A 20,270-nucleotide genomic window follows, 5' to 3' on the forward strand; every position below is an offset into this window, starting at 1 on the left:
CATCCTGCTGATTACGCTATACTGTATGTGATGCTATACAGCGCACCTGCACAGACACCCGTACCCACTCTACCCGGAGTAGGTCATATCCTGATGATTACGCTATACTGTATGTGATGCTATACAGCGCACCTGCACACACACCAATACCCACTCTACCCGGAGTAGGCCATCCCTTCCAGTTAGGGGTTGGGAGGCTTTCTAGAGAAAGAGGTGTATTGGAACAAGGTCTGGAAACTTAGGGACGGTGATAGTGGACAAGAATAGAGGGCCCTGCAAAAAGATGGGTTACAGAAAGAGGAAAGCTTAAGGATGTCCTGTGGCATTTGGTAGAAACCAGTCTGACTAGTGCCTCCATTCAGTGGCTGTATCTGCTTATATCATAGCCTAAACCCTTCAGGCTACTTGGAAAAGCCTTTCATGACCTGCCCACCATCATCCCTCCTCGGCATCCAGCTCTTCTCTTACTACGTTCTAAGCTGCAGTTTCTCCAGATGCACTGTGGACTAGCTGCACTGTTATATCTGCTGTTCCCTCCACTGGGAAATCTTCCATTCCTTTCCTTTCATATCACCAAGCTCCCATATTTTTTTCAACTTCATGTAGAAAACTTTCCTGCATCTCCCTGCCTCCAAGATGGGGTGAGATGCTCATCTATGTTCTTACAGCTTCCCATTCTTCCTCTGTGATTGACTACTTCATACTAGACTGTGATTGATTGTTTTTCATCACCCTGATTAAGGTAGCAAATCTAAGAGGGCAGTCACAAGCCTTCCCTGTAGCTTCTAACATAGTAACTGTCACACAGAAGACTCTTAACCAACATCTATTGAAATAAGCATCTAACATATTTTCAAAGAATTCCAGCAAAGGATGATTTTTTTTGTGTTCCGTGGTTACCCATTCTTGGTTTAACAAATCAAATAAGAAACTTTTCCTTGAAACTAACCTAACTCTTTGCTGTTGTAACTTTTAAACACAAAATCACACTTAACATCAAATCATCTTGAAGGGATTTACAGGTGTGTTCTTACCCTTGTATTTCTTTTTTAGAAAGTTGCTGTGCTTGATCAAACCAGGGTCTTAAACGTGGTAAATATATGGGTTCAAATGAAGAGATGTGTATTCTCATCCATAATGCAAGAAGGCCTTAAAAGATGGTGAATACTAAAAACACCAGACTGGGGATTTGGATACCTGGGTTTTAGTCCCTTTATTGTGTGACCTCTAGCAGGCTCTAGAGGAGAGACCTCTAGCAGGCTCTCCTCATTCTAATGTATCTAGCTATCTGCAAAAGAGTTTGTGCCTGGGGAACTTCTGTGGGAAGAGGATAAGAGTTTTAGGGCATGGACCTACAGACCTTTATTTGAGATAACTGTAGAGGTAGATTTACATATAGTTGTAAGAAAAAATAGAGAGAGATTCTGTATACCCTTTACTCTGCTTTCCCCAAAGACAACATCTTGCATAACTATAATATTGATATAATACCACAACCAGGAAGTTGACACTGATATTCAGATTCTATCAGCTTTATATGCGCTTTTTTGTGTATATGTATTTAGTCCTGTGATGTTTATCACATGTATAGAATCCTGTGACCAACGCCACAGTCAAGATACAGAAAATCTCCATCAGAAAGATCCCTCGCGCTGCATTTTATGGTCACAGCCGCTATCCTCCCCCTCTTCCTCCCTTAATTCCGGGCAACTACAAATCTACTTTACAGCTTGGAGTTACCTTATTTGCCAATGTAATATAAATGAATCATGTGGTCTGTGTCTTTTGGGGACTGGCTTTTTTTTCCCCACTCAGCATCACTTCCTTGAGGTCTATCCAAGTTATTGTATGATTAATACATCATATCTTTTAATTGCTGAATGGTGTTCCATGGTATGGATGGACCACAGTTTGTTTAACTAGTTACCCACTGATAAACATTTGGGTTATTCCCAGTTTAGAGTTATTATGAATAAAGCTGCTATGAATACTGCTGTACAGGTTCTTGTGTGAACACGTTTTTATTTCTCTAGTGTAAATGCCCAAGAGTGAAATTGCTGGGTCATACAGCTGGCGCATATTTAGTTTGTAGGTAACTGCCAGACTCTTTTCCAGAGTGGTTGTATCATTTTATTTCCCACCAGCAATGTGTGAAAGAACCAACATCCTCTCAGCATTCTCTCTCTAGAATTTGGGGTTACTACTCTTTTTTTTTTTTTTTTTTTGCGGTACACAGGCCTCTCACCATTGTGGTCTCTCCCGTTGCGGAGCACAGGCTCAGCGGCCATGGCTCACGGGCCCAGCCGCTCCGCGGCACGTGGGATCTTCCTGGACTGGGGCACGAACCCGCGTCCCCTGCATCGGCAGGCGGACTCCCAACCGCTGTGCCGCCAGGGAAGCCCCTACTACTCTTTTTTATTTTAGCTATTTTGTTAAGTGTAGAGTGATATCTCACTGTGGTTTTAATTTGCATTTCCCTAATGGCTAACAACATTGAACATCTTTTCATGCACTCATTTGCCATCTGTATAACCTTTTTGGTGATACAGACATCTATTTTGGCTGCTACAAGGTACTTCTCCCTTCCTTCTTGATTCTCAGTGGATTCTAAGGCAGAGGTAAATAGCTTACAAATAAATAATGAGCTATTGTACTTGAGCGCTTACTATTGGGTACAATATAGTGTTCTAGGTGATGGGGTAAAGCAGTGATGAAAACGGATAAAAATCCCTGGTTTCATGAAGCTCATATTCTAGTGGGCGGAGATGGCCAGTAGACAGCAAAAATAAGTTACATTTATAGTATAGTAGATGACCTTAGTGCTTTAGAAAAAAATTAAAAAACAGAAAAGAGAGCCAGGGAGTTACCTTAGTTGCAGTTTAAAATAGGGTGGTCAGAAGAGGCAACCTTTCCTGAGAGTGGACATTTGAGTGAAGACCTGGAGTGAGGGGAAGCTCTGTGGGTGTCTGGTAGAAGATTTCTCCTGGCCTTGAAGCAGGTGTGTTCAAGGAGCATCAGGGTGGCCAGGATGGCTGGAGCAGTGTTGGAGGAGGGTGACCACACAGGACTTCTGGGGTGAGAGTTGGGTAGGACTTGGCTTCTCCTTCAGTGAGTTGGGGAGGCTTTGGAAGGTGTGGTGCAGAAGGGTGGCAGGTTCCGATTTCAGCTTCAAAAGGATGATCCTGTTTGCTCTGTTGAGAGTGGCCTGAAGACAGGAGGGTGGCATCAGGGAGACCACGTTGGAAACTACTGCAGTTTCCTAGGTGAGGAATGATGGTGGATTGGATAGGGTGGTGGCAGGGAGGATCGCAAGAAATGGCAGATTCAGAATATATTTTGTAGTAGAGCAGATATAATTTCTTATTGAGCTGAATGTGAATGAGTGGGAAAGATAAGAGAGAAGTCTGAGTCCAAGTTCTTGGTTGGAACATCAGAAGGATGGAGATGCCTTTCATGGAGACAAGGAAGACTGGGGGAGGGAGTTCAAGATCTCGGATCAAGATGTGCATCCTTGGGGCTTCCCTGGTGGCGCAGTGGTTGAGAGTCCGCCTGCCGATGCAGGGGACACGGGTTCATGCCCCGGTCCGGGAGGATCCCACATGCCGCGGAGCGGCTGGGCCCGTGAGCCATGGCCGCTGAGCCTGCGCATCTGGAGCCTGTGCTCTGCAACAGGAGAGGCCACAACAGTGAGAGGCCCGTGTACCGCAAAAAAAAAAAAAGAATGTGCATCCTTTAAGGTGATTTAGACACCAAGTGGAGAGGACATGATGAGGAGGCAGTTGGATGACTGGGGTCCTGGGGAGAGGCTTGGGTGGAGATATTAAATTTTGGGTCACTTCTGAGGCAGTACCTATCACATAGTTAGTGATTTAAAATGGAGGCTTCTTTTGTAATCACAGGTCCTCATGTCCTTAATGCAAAATCCTCGGGACCAGGTTTTAGAAAAGCATTAAATTGAATATGAAATTGCCAATATCTGACTATACTTGATGTACAATAATAATAATTTTATTATTTCACTGTACTATTTCACTGTAATAGTACATTCCAAATGCCTTATATTACGTAACACTTCCAGTGCGGTCTGGAAAAGTACTCTATAGTCAAGCATGGAGGTATTTCTGAAAGTCCAACGTACTCATACTGAGTGGGATTTATCTACACACACACACTCACCCTTTCAGGTCAGCTTTGCTGCCAAAGGCATCATAACAGTGTTTTACATTTGTGTCTCGCATTTTTAGATTTTGGACTGTGAACGTGTATTATTATCGTTGTTGTTGTTATTATTTTACCGTTCTGTGTGGCATCCACAGAGTTGAATGAGTGGAAGCTGCTGAGAGGCATATTCCAGCTCAGTTTTAAGCCTGTGTCAGTACTCTTCAATGATAAATCGTGGTGCTTCCAAAGGTGGGAGCTCTCTGTCTTATCAGTAAATACAAGACCTGAATAACCACTTATTGGGGGATATTTTAGGAGAAATTCAATCATTCGAGAGATGATTGGAGTTGATGTCTTTTACAGTTCTTGATCTCACTGAGACAGGATGACTAAATCCTTTCTACTCTTCAGGCCTCATTCTCTGCATCTGTAAAATGGGGACAGGGAGTTGAACTTTGTGAATGCTGAGGTGCTTTTGGCATTAACGTTTTCAGGGTCTCTCTGATTCTCTGTATCTTCTCACTGGTTTCCCCCCCCACACCATCTCTACACATCCTTGTCTGCTAAGTAACCCTTGTCCATACTGTACCATGGCAATTTCCCCACGATGTGCAATGAGGGATTAGCATGGGCAGCTGGGAAAGGGAGGCCGAGGTTCCCCTGTTGCTTCCCAAATTGGGAAAAAGTCATTTTTCAGGAATTACTTCTTGACCTCTAAGTGTGTTTTGACTTGTGCAGCATCCGCAGTCTTCCTGGGAGATCGCTAATCCAGGGCACAGCTTCATCTTCCTGGAATGGTGTTCTTGTTGCAGGGCCTCCCCTTTCCAGTTCTGTTGGGAAATGAGTTATTTGATGAAATAATTTTTCTTTTTTTAAAAAAAATATTTATTTATTTATTTATATTGAAGTAGAGTCGATGTACCATATTATATAAGTTACAGTGTACAATATAGTGATTCACAATTTTTAAAGGTTTATAGTCATTATAGAATGTTGGCTATCTTCCCTGTGTTGTACAGTGTATCTTTGTAGTTTATTTTATACATAGTTTGTAGCTTTTAATTTCCCATCCCTATATTGCTCCTCCCCTTTTCCCTTTCCCTGCTGGTAGCCACGAGTTTGTTCTCTCTATCTGTGAGTCTGTTTCTTTTCTGTTATGTTCACTAGTTTGTTGTATTTTTAAGATCCACATATAAGTGATACCACGCAGTACTTGTCTTTCTGTCTTACTTATTTCACTTAGTATAATACCCTCCAAGCCCATGCATGTTGTTACAAGTGGCAAAATTTCATTCTCTAAAATTTTTTTTGGCTGAGTACTATTCCATTGTGTGTGTGTGTGTGTGTATGTATGTATGTGTGTGTGTGTGTATGTGTATGTATGTGTGTGTGTGTGTGTGTGTATATATGTGTATATATATATATATATATATATATATATATATATATATATACACCACATCTTCTTTATCCATTCATCTGTTGATGTACTCTTTGGTTGCTTTCATATCTTGGCAATTGTAAATAATGCTGCTCTGAACATTGGGGTGTGTGTATCTTTTCAAATTAGTGTTTTTGTTTTTTTCAGATATATACCCAGGAGTATGTATCACATGGGTCATATGGTAGTTGTATTTTTAGGTTTTTGCGAGCCCTCCATACTGTTTTCCACAGTGGCTGTACCAATTTACATTCCACCAACGCTGTACGAGGGCTCCCTTTTCTCTAAATCCTCGCCAACATTTGTTATTTGTGTTCTTTTTGATGATAGCCTTTATGACAGGTGTGAGGTGATATCTCATTGTGGTTTTGATGTGCATTTTCCTGATGATTAGTGATGTTGAACATCTTTTCATGTGCCTGTTGGCCATCTGCATGTCCTCTTTGGAGAAATGTCTATTCAGGTCTTCTGCCCATTTAAAAAAATATATTTAATTAATTAATTAATTTTCTTGTCTGTGTTGGGTCTTAGTTGCAGCACGTGGGCTCTTTCTTTGCAGCACACGGGCTTCTCTCTAGTTGTGGCGTGCGAGTTTTCTCTCTCTCATTGAGGCGCATGAGCTCAGTAGTCATGGCTTGTGGGCTTAGTTGCCCCACAGCATGTGGGATCTTAGTTCTAAGATCAGGGATCGAACCCGTGTCCCCTGCATTGGAAGGCGGATTCTTTACCACTGGACCACCAGGGAAGTCCCTTCCGCCCATTTTAATTTTTTTTTAAATTTTTTTTAAATTTTTAATTTTTTTTTTGTGGTACACGGGCCTCTCACTGCTGTGGCCTCTTCCGTTAAGGAGCACAGGCTCCGGACGCTCAGGCCCAGCGGGCATGGCTCACGGGCCCAGCCGCTCTGCGGCACGTGGGATCCTCCTGGTCCAGGGCACGAACCCGTGTCCCCTGCATCGGCAGGCGGACTCTCAACCACTGCGCCACCAGGGAAGCCCCTGGCCCATTTTTAAATTGGGTTGTTTGTTTTTTTTGATGTTGAGTTGTATGAGCTATTTATATATTTTGGATGTTAACCGTTTATTGGTCATATCATTTGCAGATATTTTCTCCCATTCAGTAGACTGTCTTTCATTTAGTCAATGGTTTCCTTTGCTGTGCAAAAGATTTAAGTCTAATTAGGTCCCATTTGTTTATTTTTGCTTTTATTGTCTTTGCTTTAGGAGACAGATCCAAAAAAATATTGATACTATTTTATGTCACAGAGTGTTCTGCCTGTGTTTTCTTCTAGGAGTTGTATGGTTTCCAGTCTTACATTTACACCTTTATGCCCTTTAGACTTATCAAAATTCTCAAGCAGGTTAGAGCCAACTGGTCCACTCCTAGGCACCTGCTCGAGAGAAACTCTTGCACACATTCAACAGGAGGTACGTACAATGACCTTTGTCATAACAGTCACCACGGTAGAAAAAACCTGGGTGTCACCAGGAAAGGTGGTGAATAAAGTATGGCAAAGCCACCCAGTGGGGCATTATACAGCCTTCCAAATGGAGGAACAACGCAACATGCCTCAATATGGATGAATCTTAGCAAAATGATATAAAGTGAAAGGTTATATACAGCAAGGTTATATAAAGAGGTTATATCCAGCAAGATTATATAAAGTTAAAAACAATGCATGTGCCTGTACACACACAGAAATACATACGATACAACTGATTAAAAAGGAGAATAAAGCAATGATGAACACAGGACCCAGGATGATGGATACCTGAGCTGGGGCAGTTAATGGGTGGCTGCAGGAGGTTTCCTGTAGTGTCATATGATCCCCTCAAGGTCCTGGCTTTCATTTTACATCATTGGTTAATTGGTATTTACAACGTTATAACTAATTAATTAATTACAAGGCAGTCCAAGCATGGACCATGATGTGTGTGACATGATCCAGGGATTATGACAGTTCCAATTCTGTCTTTTTGAGATCCAAAAATAGACAAGAAATAAGAATCAGTGGGTGCTGCGTCTGGTCCTAATAGACTTTCCAACGAATCACGTGGATGGGTGTTAGTACATAGATTTCAGGGTACCTGTTCTGGCCTCACAGAGGAATGTTTTTATTTCTTCTTAGTTCTTGATTCTGGTCCAGCAGCTGATGTTGCTAGATAAATGAAGTCTTGTTGAACCTGGTCCCATTGTTAAGTCTTTCCTTAAATCAGCATTCCTTTAAAAGGGCCAGGAGTTATGATTGTGTATTTGTTGACCACTTGATTATGGTAAGAAAATGGTGGAGAGCTGTCTCTGGACAGATGACATGTTCTGGTTGGGAGGAGAGTGCTTGGGTGAAGAGAGGGTTGGAGCAAATTTGGAGCAGGCAAGATGGACACTGAGTTGTCTTGGCCAAACAACTAGACTCTTCCCTTGAACTCTTTCTTCCTTCTCTGGCTTTTATAGTATTCAATCAATAATGTTGCTAAGTTGTGAGGCCTGGCTGTGGCTGTGGGCATTCTCTGATTCCTCGGATACCTACTCTGTGGCCCAAACTCAACCAGAAACTGGATACACAGATGTGACCCAGATCTGAGGCTGAACACCATTATTATTTTGCCCTTGTCTTATTCTCTCTCAACACGGACAGCATTGGCTCTTAGTGCAGCATTGCATCAAGTGGATCTTGCAATAGAGGAGCAGAGGGCTCAGCTATGCAGCTGCATTCACAGTGGTAGCCCCAGGCAAAGTTAGAGCTCCCTCCTCTCAGTATGTCTAGCCCACACCTCAGTTACTGAAGTCTTACCACACTGCATTGTCATGGTGCATTTACACAGCTCTCCCGCCCACTAGCCTGTGAACGGCTTAAGGGTAGAGACTATGCGTTTTTCCTTGCCAAGTCTCCCAAGTTCAGGACAGAGTGTAGATGCTACATGAATGTTGAGGGAGCATCATGCATTTCACCTTGCCATCAGCGCCCAGTGACTGGGACCTCAAAGTGCGGACAGATTGTCACTGTTTGGAGGAGTCCAGGGAAGCTCAGAGATAAGTGGGGGGTGGTTTGGTTTGGCCTTTGAAGTGGATTTCATGGATGGAGATGGAAGGGGAAAATGGGGAGGAGTGGTGGTGATCGTGGGGTGGGGATATTCAAAGTAAATAACAACTGGAACTGCGTGCCTGCTGATCCATCATATTTGGTGGCAAATATCAATAATATTGCTGTCCCGGGGTCTACCAGCTGCAGGTCAGCCAGGGAGATGAGGAGGGGCCTGGGGTTTGGGTGGTGAAGAGGTAGAACAGGAATAAATGTTTCCCCATCAGCATCTTTGTTCCAGCTCTGCATCAGGAACTTCCTATACATGATCTTATTTGATTCTCACACAACTTTGGCAGGTAGGCACTATGACTCCAATTTTTAAAAGTAGGAAAGAGACAGTAGAGGGGTGATGCAGCTTGCTCAGAATTACCCCAAAAGTGAGTAGTAAAGCTGGAGTTGAAGTTGAACCCACACCCCCAAGTTCCTAGCGTGTGCTCTGCTCCCTCTGCCATCCTGTCACACTGCCACGTGTGGAGGGTGTGGCCAGTGGAGGTCGGGGTGAGCACCAAGGCATGAGGCAGGAGCCATTAGACACATCCAGAGGACTGTGTGGAGGAGGGGCAGGAGTGAGGCTGCAGCAGAGGGCTGGGCCGCTCCTGAGGCCGGGGTGGGTGTCCGTGGTCAGGGACATTCTATGTATAGTCTGTAAACCTTCGTCCTTCATCCCCGAAAAAGTCCGCAGTGGCCACACCCTTGTCATGGGCTTTCTGGGGAATGTTTCTGGAACTGGACAGAGAGCTTGGGCAGGGAAGGAGGGCAAGGCACTGCCCTGGAACCAGGGCCAGAGATGATTCTGGAATTTAGAAGGGAGAGGTTGAGCACAGGTTTTCAGCCTTTGGGGCTGGAGATGAGTAATGTCTGGTTGGGGGAGGAGCTACAATCTAGGGATGAAAAGGAAGTGAAAAAAGAGAATCAGAGGCAGAAGATGTGACTGAACAAGTAAATGGTTTTAGTTCCAGTTCTGGTGGGAGAGAAGCCCAAGGACTAATTTCAAGGGGTCGTCAGAAAACGTCTGAGTGGTATATTGATGGAGACAGTGTATGTGGGGGAGAGATAGAGTGAAGATTGGGAGAGAGGAGAAAAGATTCACAGGAATAGAGAGACAGACTGAGGTGGAGGCAGAAACATACAAAGGTAAAAGGAAAACACAAAGACACAGAGACAACACCCTGGAGATCCAGATGCACATAGAAACCAGGGCAGTGAGAGAGAGAGAATCAGAGAAGCAGAGAGATAGGGACAGAGACAAAGAGAGAAAGGGGAAGCTACCCAATGGATAGCTGTGTTTAATGGAAAAAAACGTATAAACTTCTTGAGAAGGACTGCATCCTGGCCCTTTGGGCTTCCTGGGAGGAAGGGTTCTTTGGCTTACCTGAGGTGCTGGATAGTCCCAAGTCTCTGTGCTTTCCTCACTGACAGGTGGAAATGCTGGGGTAAAAGGCCACCTACAATATAGACTTCCCCTGTAACCACAGCATCCCAGTCCCGGAAGAGGCCTCAGTGCTGTCTCCTATCGTCCCATCTCACACCTCTGCTTACAGCCCTCCAGTGAACTGCAAAGACCAACCACTTAGTACTAACTCTCAGAATATTATTCTTTAGGCTGAGCCACCTCCCCGCGACTTTCAGTTTGGGAGCATCACGTGAGCAAATCTGGTGCTGCTTTTCCACTTGGCTCTTCAGGTTGTTGATGACAATGACTGTGTTCCCACATGGTCTCTCTTCTTCAGGACCATGATCTTTGGTTCCTTCACTGGTGTTACCGGTCAGGACAGGCTAAGTTATGCTGTAGTAACAAACAATCCCAAGATCTCCGGCGTTCTCAGGAACAAATAGTTATTTCTTATAGTAAAGAAAAAATAATCTTCTAACTGTTAAAGAAAAAAAAAATTATTCATGACCCTTGTTAAAGAATAGTAAGGAGACTTTATTCAAGGAGGGTGGTGGTATTTCGATGGATGTAGGGGCCACCACAACAAAGCCTTGCAGAGACTGGACCCAACTCCAAATATAGCATATGGGCAAGTGGGAATTTATAGCCAAGGAGCAGGGTGGGGATCAGTGGATGGAAAGTTGCTAAGGAGAAATATCAGGAGTAAGGGGGATTCTGGCTGACAGGACCTAACAGGATTCTCACTGAAGGCGGGCCAGGGTGACCACACCGTCACCTGGGTGGGGGGTGGAGGATGAAGACCTGAATAAATATTGAGAGCCATCAGATATGCAGGATGGAGGATTCTGGCTAAACTGACTTGGCAGGATTCTTGCTAAAACTGGACAATGAAAAGATGAGCACTGAAGCTCGAAAGTCAGAGTCTACTTGGGAAGACAGTTCCCTAGAGCCTGAACAGAGTTGGCCGAGGAGAGAATCTTTGTCATTTGCTCACGCTCTATGTTCACTGTGGGCCAGAACAACGGCTCCAATTCATATTCATTCCAGGACCCAGGCTGGTCAAGCAGCCTCTCTCTGAGCTCGTGGGAGTCCACCTAGGAGAGGAGGCTGGGCGCACAGGACAGCGGAGCATGCGCGTTGCCCTCCGTCCGCGATGTGACGCAGCACGCGGACGCCCTCCGGGTCGTCCCCGGCCCCAAGCCAGGCGCTGCCGTGTGCCGACCGCCAGAGGAAGCGCACCTTTAATCTGATCGTTCTACCTAAGTTCTACTGGGCTTTACCATTCAGTGCCTTTTAAAAATCTCATCACTTGGGGTCTAGAAGCAATTGGCTCTTCTGTAGCTCCAAGATGGAAAAGGGCATCTTATCTTCTTTGGGCTTTGAATGAATGAGAAATAAACCTTTATTGTTTTAATCCACTGAAATTTTAGGATTTATCTGTTTTGACAGCTACTGTTAATTATTTTAATGCAGAAATTGGTAAGAAGTGGAGTGCTCCATAACAAAAACATAAAATATATGGTATCTTAGTGATCGGGGACAGGTAATGGGGAAGTGAATTGGAGACTGGAAAGATGGAGGTAAGAGTATTCAGTGACAAGGTATTTGTAACGTTGTTGCTTGTGGTGACTTGAAAATGCAGAGCTTGCACTTACTGTACTTGTCATTCCAGGGAAGGTGTAGGAAAATAGAATGATGGTAGCGTGGCTGCATTTGGCAAGGTATTTATAAGTATGAGATGAGCTCAGAAAATTCTAAGGTGGATTGCAAGCAGAAATTAAGGAGAGAGAGTCCAGAAATGTGAGGCCTTGAGGGTGGAATAGCATACTGCTTTAGACATCACACAGTAAGAGATGGGATTCAATAAGGATTTAAATGGCAAAGGCCCAGCAAAACCTGTCAGTTGGAAAAATGATGCAGGGCATAGATCAAGTGAAAAGAGCAGACTTCTCATTGATTTTTCCGTATAGTCTCAAGATAGCTGCCATTGGCTTAAGAGAGAGAGAGAAGCAAGGCATGAGAAAGCAAGGAAAAGGACAGATTTGAGAACTATATCTTAAAAAGAACTTTGGTTGTGGCCAGTGGAAATAGATCAGAAACCTATTACATTACTGGGTGAAATGCAATGCCAAAGAAACCGTGAGCCTGGTCTAGAAAATCTTTGAGGCTTAAAACAACCCTTGGGATGCCAACCTTCCACGAACAGAAAGTAGACTAAGAAAAAGATACAACACCCAGGAGGGCATAAATCCCTAATACTTACTTCATAAGTGTCTAAGGCAGGTCATGGCTCCTAAAAGGGGGACCCTGGGGTCATGAGAACAGTGGATAAGCATTGGTTGCTCTGAGAGGAAATTTATTCCCCCTTACCCAGAGCAGGAGGCTTCCTGAAGTCTGCCCAGCAGGATTTCAGAACTGCTCCGGATCTGTGACTCTTGTATGTTTCCCATTCTTTCCAAGCAGGTATGTTTTTTTAAAAAAAATTTATTTTACTTTATTTTATTTTTTATTGGAGTATAGTTGCTTTACAATGGTGTGTTAGTTTCTGCTGTACAGTGAAGTGAATCAGCTATGTGTATACATATATCCCCTCCCTCTTGGACCTCCCTCCCACCCCACCCCCATCCCACCCATCTAAGTTGTCACAGAGCACCGAGCTGAGCTCCCTGTGCTCTATAGCAGGTATGTTGATTGTGATTATCCTGCCCCTTTTAGCCCATTGTATTTTGGATAAGTGGTGTGTATGTTGGGGGAGAGGGATGGCTGGGAGAGAGGGATATATAATTTGTCCTTTTAGATCTTACGTGCAAGGTAGTGATTCTAAACTGGGCAACATTTGGCAGTACCTGGGCATTGTTGATTGTCACACTGGGGGAGGGATGCTACTGGCATTTCTTTAATAGAGGCCAGGGATGCTGCTAAACATCCTACAATGCACAGGACAGGCCCCCCCCACCCCCAAACAAAGAATTGTCCAGTCTGAAATGTCAATATTGGGTCTAGGGAATACACTTTGGTCTAGGGAATAAAAGTTGTAGCATCCTGACCTAATAGCAAGATTAGTGAGCTTCACCTGCAAATAAGAAAGCCTGAAGTGGAGTTGGTGCACATTCCTTCCTTCAACACTTAACTGAGTGCCTGCAAAGTTGGGGTGGGGTGGGGAATTGTCAGGTATTAGTGCTAGTTGCTGCAGTAGACAACCTCCCTGAGTCTTAGTGTCTTAAACAATAAAAGTGTGTTTTTCGCATCATGTCAAGGAAAACCTGTTTTCCTTCCGAACAACTAATATGTTTTTTTCTTAGGGGCATTGTGAGCCCAGTAATAGATTGATTTTCCTCCTTGAGTTGGCTACAAGGAAGCTCATCATAACAGCTGTTCATTGCTGTTTACTCACGTTCCCTGGCTCATCTTCCGATTTGACACTCATTTGCCCATGACTTCGATTTTTTTCCATCCCCGCCCCCTAACATTGCATGTACTTTTGTTTGTTGCCTCAAAATACCAAAATACCTTTGGGGATGAGGTGAGCTATAGGGTAAATGAGTGACTCAAAAGCATTCTTGCTGGAAGATGGCTGCTGTTAAAGGGAAATTAGGGAAAGAGTAAGTATCCCTTTCCTTCTTTAAAAAGGAAAGTGGAGCTTTGGGCCCTAGCTTGAAAATTTTCAGAATTGAAACTGTTGTTTGGGCTTGGGATCTGCAAATAGCTTTTGTTTTTCATTCTGCGGTTTTACTTACCCCTTTTGAGTTGCTGTTTTAACAATCCAGACTCCCATTTGCTTCAGCTGGCAGAGGGAGACAAGGAAACCTTTTCTCCAAAGTCTTTTGGGGAATCACTGCATGCAAATGTCTTTGTCTCAGAAGGAAGCTGTCCTGAGGTTAAGTCTCTGTCCGCTCCTGAGAAAGCAGCATTCAGAGTTGGTGTTTTTCCTTTTGCTTTTCTGTTTCCAAATATGAAACAGTCAAGGAGTCAGGAGACCAGTCACAAACTCGCCGTTTCTGATCTCTGAAAAAAAGTGGGCTGAGAACCCAGCCAGCTTCACAGTTCTCGTCTGTGTACCAAAAGAGTAGGCTAATCAGTGAAATGTGCTTTCTGATGACTTTGGCTGAGTGGAATTTTAGTGACACCCAAACCGTGTGTTCAGAAGAAGCTAGCTCTGCTCCCTGTAAGCATGGAAAAAATGTTGGGTTTGGAGGCCCAGGCCAGGGTCTCTCTGGTGAGCTTTGAGAAGTGGGTCAGCGTGAACCTAGGGGCCCCACCGCCTGGCTTCCAGTCCCTCCTGCATCTCTCAGTTGTGTAATCTTGGGCAAACCACGTTGCCTCCTTAAGCCCCAGTGTCTTCATTAGCCACAGTGGGATGACAACAATAGAACCACGTGTCATAAAAAGTAAATGACATATTACTCATAAAGTGCTGGGCACATTATGCAACATGTATTCGTGATTGCTTTTCTTAATTGGGTAGGACACTGCTGGATTGGAGTGTGGCCACCAGAAGGACTGAGTCAGGATGGCCTCACCCTGGGCCCCTTGGACCTTCCTTTCCCCTCTTCAAAGAGGTCGGAAAAGAAGTGCCCCAAATGGGGAGCAGGAAGGGCATAGAAACATCCTCATGGAAAGCTTCCAGAAGTCCAGCTCTTAATCTGCAGAATCCTCTTCCTCTCCATGTAATCCCTCCTTGGGACATGAGTTGCTTTCCCTTTTCTCTTTTTGTGCAATGAATAAGTTAAATTAGATCATCTCTAATCTAACGTATTTCATTTCACCCCAGTTTAGATATTTTGCATTAAATTAAAGCAGGATTTCTCAACCTTGACGTTATTGACATTACTGGGCAGATAATTCTTTGTTGTCCTGTGTACTGTAGAACGTTTAGCAGCAGCGCTGGCCTCCACCTGCAAATGCCAGTAACATCTCTCCCCCAAGTTGTGACAACCAAAAATGCCCCCAGACATTGCCAAACGTCCTGAGGGGTAGGGGCAGCACAATTGTCCTAGTTGTACACCACTGACTTAAGAGTACTTAAATGTAATAATGCTGGTCACCTTTATCGAGTACTTCTTTATGCTCGCCACAGTGCTGAGATTTCCATGCTGGAATCTTATCCAATCCTCACAATATCTTGTGAAGTAGGTATTGATAGCTTCTGCTTAGCAAATGAGGGTGTTGAGCTACTAATAAATGATAAAACTGGGATTTGAACCCATGTTTTCCCAACATCAGCACCTGTAATGCTTCACCACTTTAAATGTTTAGAAACACAGGGGCAGTCTTTTGAAAAGTACGGCAATAGGGTTTATTTAGTAAGAACACAGAATTTGGAAACAGACAGACCTCATTTAGAATATCAGCTCCAAGCTGATGAGCTCATCATCATCTCCTCAGTGAGCTCCATTTCTTCCATTGTTAAATCGAGGGTAATACCAGCCTCGTAGGTTGCTGGAGGAGAGAGACACCTGGCACTCCAGGTCCTTCTCCAGCTAAATGATACGCTCGACAGTGATGGAGAACACTGTTGACATTTCTTTCATTCCTTCCCTGCAGCCCTGGGTGTGCTGTCAGCAGTCCTGGGGTGGATGAAAACCTCATGCCATAGTGTATCACCTCATTACTGGTCCCACCCTCATTTGGGTGTCTACACCTTTCTTCTGAGCTCCAGACCAACGTAGACAGTGGTCTTCAGAAAATCTATACTCAGTACAACCAGAACTGAAATAGTCATGCTGTCCCTAATCTACTTCTCCATTGTGTCCCCTTCCTCAGTGACCCCAGTCACCTAAGAGAGGACTCTGGGAGTCATTCTTGACTTCTCCCAGCTCCTCACTCCCCGTAGCCAAGCAGTAACCAGGTACTGTCCATCGCACCTGCTGAGACCTGCCTGCATTTATCTGCATCTCTCATCCTCTCTGCCTCTGCCTATGCCCCTCGCAACCCCCTTCTCCCGCCCCGCCAGCCAAGTCACCATACCTTGCACCAGGGTGCTGACAGTGCTTTCAAGCCAGTCTCGCTTCCTCCACACTTGCCCTCACAATCCATCCCCAAAATGTGGCCAGAATAATCCTTCTCAGTTGTGCTTGTGCGTCTGACCAAGTCTCTCCCTCCTTATTCTCAGGATAAAGCCCAGTTCCGTAACTGGCACTGAAGCGCTTCTCATTCTGGTTCCATCTTCTCTTCATCCTCACCTTTGGCCTCTCTCTCCATCTTTTTCTCAGTTTCAGCCATGTGGAGCCACTCATAATTTCTCAAAGGGGCCATGCTCTCCCTTCTCTTTAGCCATCTGTATATGTTTTCGCCTAGTAGAGAACACTTCCCTGCCCCTTTTGCTCTGGCCTAGATAACTCCACCCAGCCTCAGCTTAGAGCTCACTTCGCCTTGGGAGCCTTCTCTGATTCCCTAAACGTGGTCAAGCACTTCCTTGGACTTCCCCACTAAGGCAGTTACTGTACTGTGCTGTCACCACCTGTGGACAGGTCTGTCTCCCCCACTAGACTGCAGTTTTTCTGGGCGGCCAGTGTGCCTTTTTCTGTAATCCCCAGTATCCAGCACAGGCCTTGTTATAATAAATGTTTGTAGCACAAATGAATGGTACTCAGTGTTGCATAAGTTAAAGAGTGGCTGTCAGAGGAGGGAGGAAACCAAGGCAGTGAGTTAACAGAAACTGGTCCTGAAACTAGCTCAGAGACCCCTCTTTCCATCTTGAAATCTCCAGGAATTCAACAGGAAGATTATCCTATTTGGTGGAAATGTGACTCAGGTACCTTTATCTTTGACATTAAGATAGATAAGAAACCATCTTCGTACCTGACAAGGAACTTGTGTTCCTTTTTGTGGTATAAATGTCAGATGGAGAGGGTCAAAGAACCAGGAGCGATATGACCTAGGATTCACTTTCAGCTTAGCTGTCAGAGAATTTATGAATGTGTCTTTCGGATGCTGTAACTTGAAAACCTAGATGAGCTTCTGGTATGCTTTAGAGCAGGATTTATCAACATTATGGTGACAAAATTGGCCCTGGTTGAGAATCATGGAACTAGAGGAATTAGAACGGGAGTCCATCTGAAGGAGGCAAAGGAGCACTGGATGAGACTTGCGTTTAAAGTTCATTGCCAACTTTGCCATTTACAGAAGATGTTTCTCATAAATTCTATACGAATCCAAAAGTAGGATGTTTGACTTTGAGGAAATCAGCTTGATCTCCGTGGATTATAGCCTCCTCATCTGAAGTAATAGAATAATGCAAGTTCAGAATGTTTTGGATCCTTCCAATTTCAGTTTTGGACTTAGGAGTGATCAGGGAGGTGGAATGAGCTCAGAATTGGGAATGAGGACCTATGGCCTGGCAGCTCCAATCAGCCGATGAGATTTAGGCCTCTGCTTGCTCAATATGGCCTGTTTCCACAGGCCAACTCGGCTCTCTTCCTAGAGCTTCTCAAGATCTCTCCCAGGAAGCACTGTCTCACTCAGTCATTTTTGGCTGTTCTCCCTCCCCAACAGCTAAGACTGCCAGAGCTGGAGAGTGCTTAGGAACGTTTGGTCTGAGCCCTTTGTTAGAGAGGGGGAATCTGAGACTCAGAAGAGGGATGAGACTTAGCTGAGGTCACACAGTGAGTTCGAGTAAAGGCCTCTTACTGACTAAGTTTCGTTCTTTCTTTTTTTTTTTTTTTTTTTTTTAATTAAACTGCTTTGTTAAGGTATGATGACATGTAAAAAGGTGTACATATTTAGTGTATATAACTCAGTGGGTTTGGGGATAAAGTATACACCTGTGAAACCATCACCACCCTCAAGGTCATAGGCAGATCCATCACCTTCCAAAGTTTACTCCTGCCCCCTTTATTATTATTATTAAATTTTTTGGTGGTAAGAACACTTAACTAAGATCCATACTCTTGGCAGATTTTAAGTATACAATACAGCATTGTTAGCCATAGGTGCTCTGCTCTAGAACTAGTAGAGCTCTAAAACTTACTTGTCAGTGTCAGTTATGACCCAAGTTTCCTTCTCCCGCTCTGTGCTAACTCTGGGAGCTTACCCGTGTCTGTTCAACTCTTGGTGGAAGTCTTTATTTCATTGAAACTTAACATGTCTTTGGTTTTATGCTTCCTATATCCTGATTTTTGCTTGGTGATAGCCATCTAATGCAAACATAGGACCATAACGCTTTAGCAAGAAATAATGTGTTTACCTCCAGCAGAAACATTTGGCTTTTAATTGAGCTTTGAAATGAAAGCTCAAATTTGAGCTAATGAAATGAAACTAATAGTAGGAATTTGAGGCACTGGGCTAGGTTTAGAAAGACTTTTGGAACAGCTAGATCCTTTTGGGAAATTCCCCATCTTTGGAGGTCATGTAGTCTACCCTTTCATATAGAGCTGCACACTGGGGTTGTTTCCCATCATGTGATTTAGAGGAAAGAACCTGGGCTGTGGACATAGGTTCAGATTCCAGCTCCACCTCTTCATAGCTGTGTGAATTTATCACAAGGATAACACCAGTTTTGAATGGCACGTGTGGGCTGGTCACGTTACATTTATTATTATTATTATTTATTTATTTTTTTTTGCGATACATGGGCCTTTCACTGTTGTGGCCTCTCCCGTTGTGGAGCACAGGCTCCGGACGCGCAGGCTCAGCGGCCATGGCTCACGGGCCCAGCTGCTCCGCGGCATGTGGGATCCTCCCAGACCAGGGCACAAACCCGTGTCCCCTGCATCGGCACGTGGACTCTCAACCACTGCGCCACCAGGGAAGCCCCTACATATATTATTTTATTAATTCTTATGACAGCTGTGGGCAGAAGGGTTCAGAGTTTATGGGTGAGAAAACTGAGTCTCAGATGGTTTAAGATACAAAGGTACATTGACTAACAAAGTTAGAAGTGGTGGTGTGAGGAGTTTAACCCAGGGCAATCCGGGTCCCAATTATAAATGACCAAACTGAGATTAAAAACAAATGATTAGGCATAACATAACTTCCTGGAACTTTAGTTTCTTAATATGCTAAATTGCATTGATAATGTCTCCTTAGAAGTATTGCTGGCAGGATTAAATAAAATAATGCCTGTATAGCACCTGGTACCCACTGAGTGCTTGATAGATGGTTAGTCTTCTCTTTAGCTCATGTTAGTTTAATGTCAGTTATGATTTATGAAGTGCTAACTTGGCGTGGGCAAAGTGCTAAGTAAGTTTACAGACGTAATTTCACTAAATTTTGCAAAAGTTATGTGAAGGAGGTTAGTATCATTTCCCCCTATTCCCACTGAACGAATTGAGGCACAGAGACATGAAGGAAACTGCAGAGTCAACCAGTGAGGAAATGGCAGAGTCAAGATTCGCATTCAGGCCTGGCTGACTCCAAAGCAGTGCTCTTGCCCCCTTGGCTATGCTCACCCCTCTAACTGCTCAAAGCCACACCTGAGCTTCAGAAAATCTCAGATGCCCCAAGCTGTCCCCTTGGCATGCTTTTCACCTTGTGAGACTAAAATAAATGCAAATTTCATCTTAATTAGTAGATCTCTTACTGTTGGTGCCCTGAGGACCATCTGAGCTCTATTTTTTTTTTTTTTTTTTTTTTGCGGTAGGCGGGCCTCTCACTGTTGTGGCCTCTCCCGTTGCGGAGCACAGGCTCCGGACGCGCAGGCTCAGCGGCCACGGCTCACGGGCCCAGCCGCTCGGCGGCATGTGGGATCTTCCCGCACCGGGTCACGAACCCGCGTCCCCTGCATTGGCAGGCGGACTCTCAACCACTGCGCCACCAGGGAAGCCCTGAGCTCTATTAAGCCTTGAGGATACTGGAGTCAATTCTTGCTTTTTCTTCGGTGAATGTCTAATTCGGACTCATATCCATCCCTCTTCCATTCTGCCCAATATGGCCTCAGGGACTTCAGACTAATCTTCAGCCAAATTGCAGTGAGATCTAATTAAAACCGTTCATGGTCTGTACCCAGCTCACCCAGCCAGCCTCATTTCCCAACATACTCTCTCCTCCTGGAGCCCCCTTGCGAATCCTAGCTTCCTCTGAGCCCTTTAACCTGTCAGATCCCTGTTCCTCTGCTCGGAACAAACCTGTCTTCATTTGCTTCAAACTTCTTCTCTCCAAACCCATGCCTGCAAGTGTGAAAAAGTTGGGTAGGGTCAGAGTCACATTTTTTTTCAGACCAAAATGATGAGACTGGAAGCCAATTTTCTCTTCAT

At 44.4% G+C, this 20,270-nt stretch overlaps 1 long non-coding RNA gene across 2 annotated transcripts in view; it reads left to right on the plus strand.

Annotated features, from left to right (window-relative positions):
* Positions 1-20,270, plus strand: part of LOC109551952 (uncharacterized) — a 188,975-nt gene that overhangs the window by 5,329 nt on the left and 163,376 nt on the right. The window contains exon 1 of one of the 2 annotated variants that reach the window (XR_012332647.1): positions 9,278-12,540. The exons of the other annotated variant lie outside the window; for it this stretch is intronic. This is a non-coding gene — a long non-coding RNA (uncharacterized lncRNA). Of the gene's footprint in view, positions 1-9,277; positions 12,541-20,270 lie in introns of those variants that run through there. 2 annotated transcript variants of the gene reach the window in all.

This window comes from Tursiops truncatus, chromosome 6, assembly GCF_011762595.2.
Source record: "Tursiops truncatus isolate mTurTru1 chromosome 6, mTurTru1.mat.Y, whole genome shotgun sequence".
Taxonomy (NCBI): Eukaryota; Metazoa; Chordata; class Mammalia; order Artiodactyla; family Delphinidae; genus Tursiops; species Tursiops truncatus.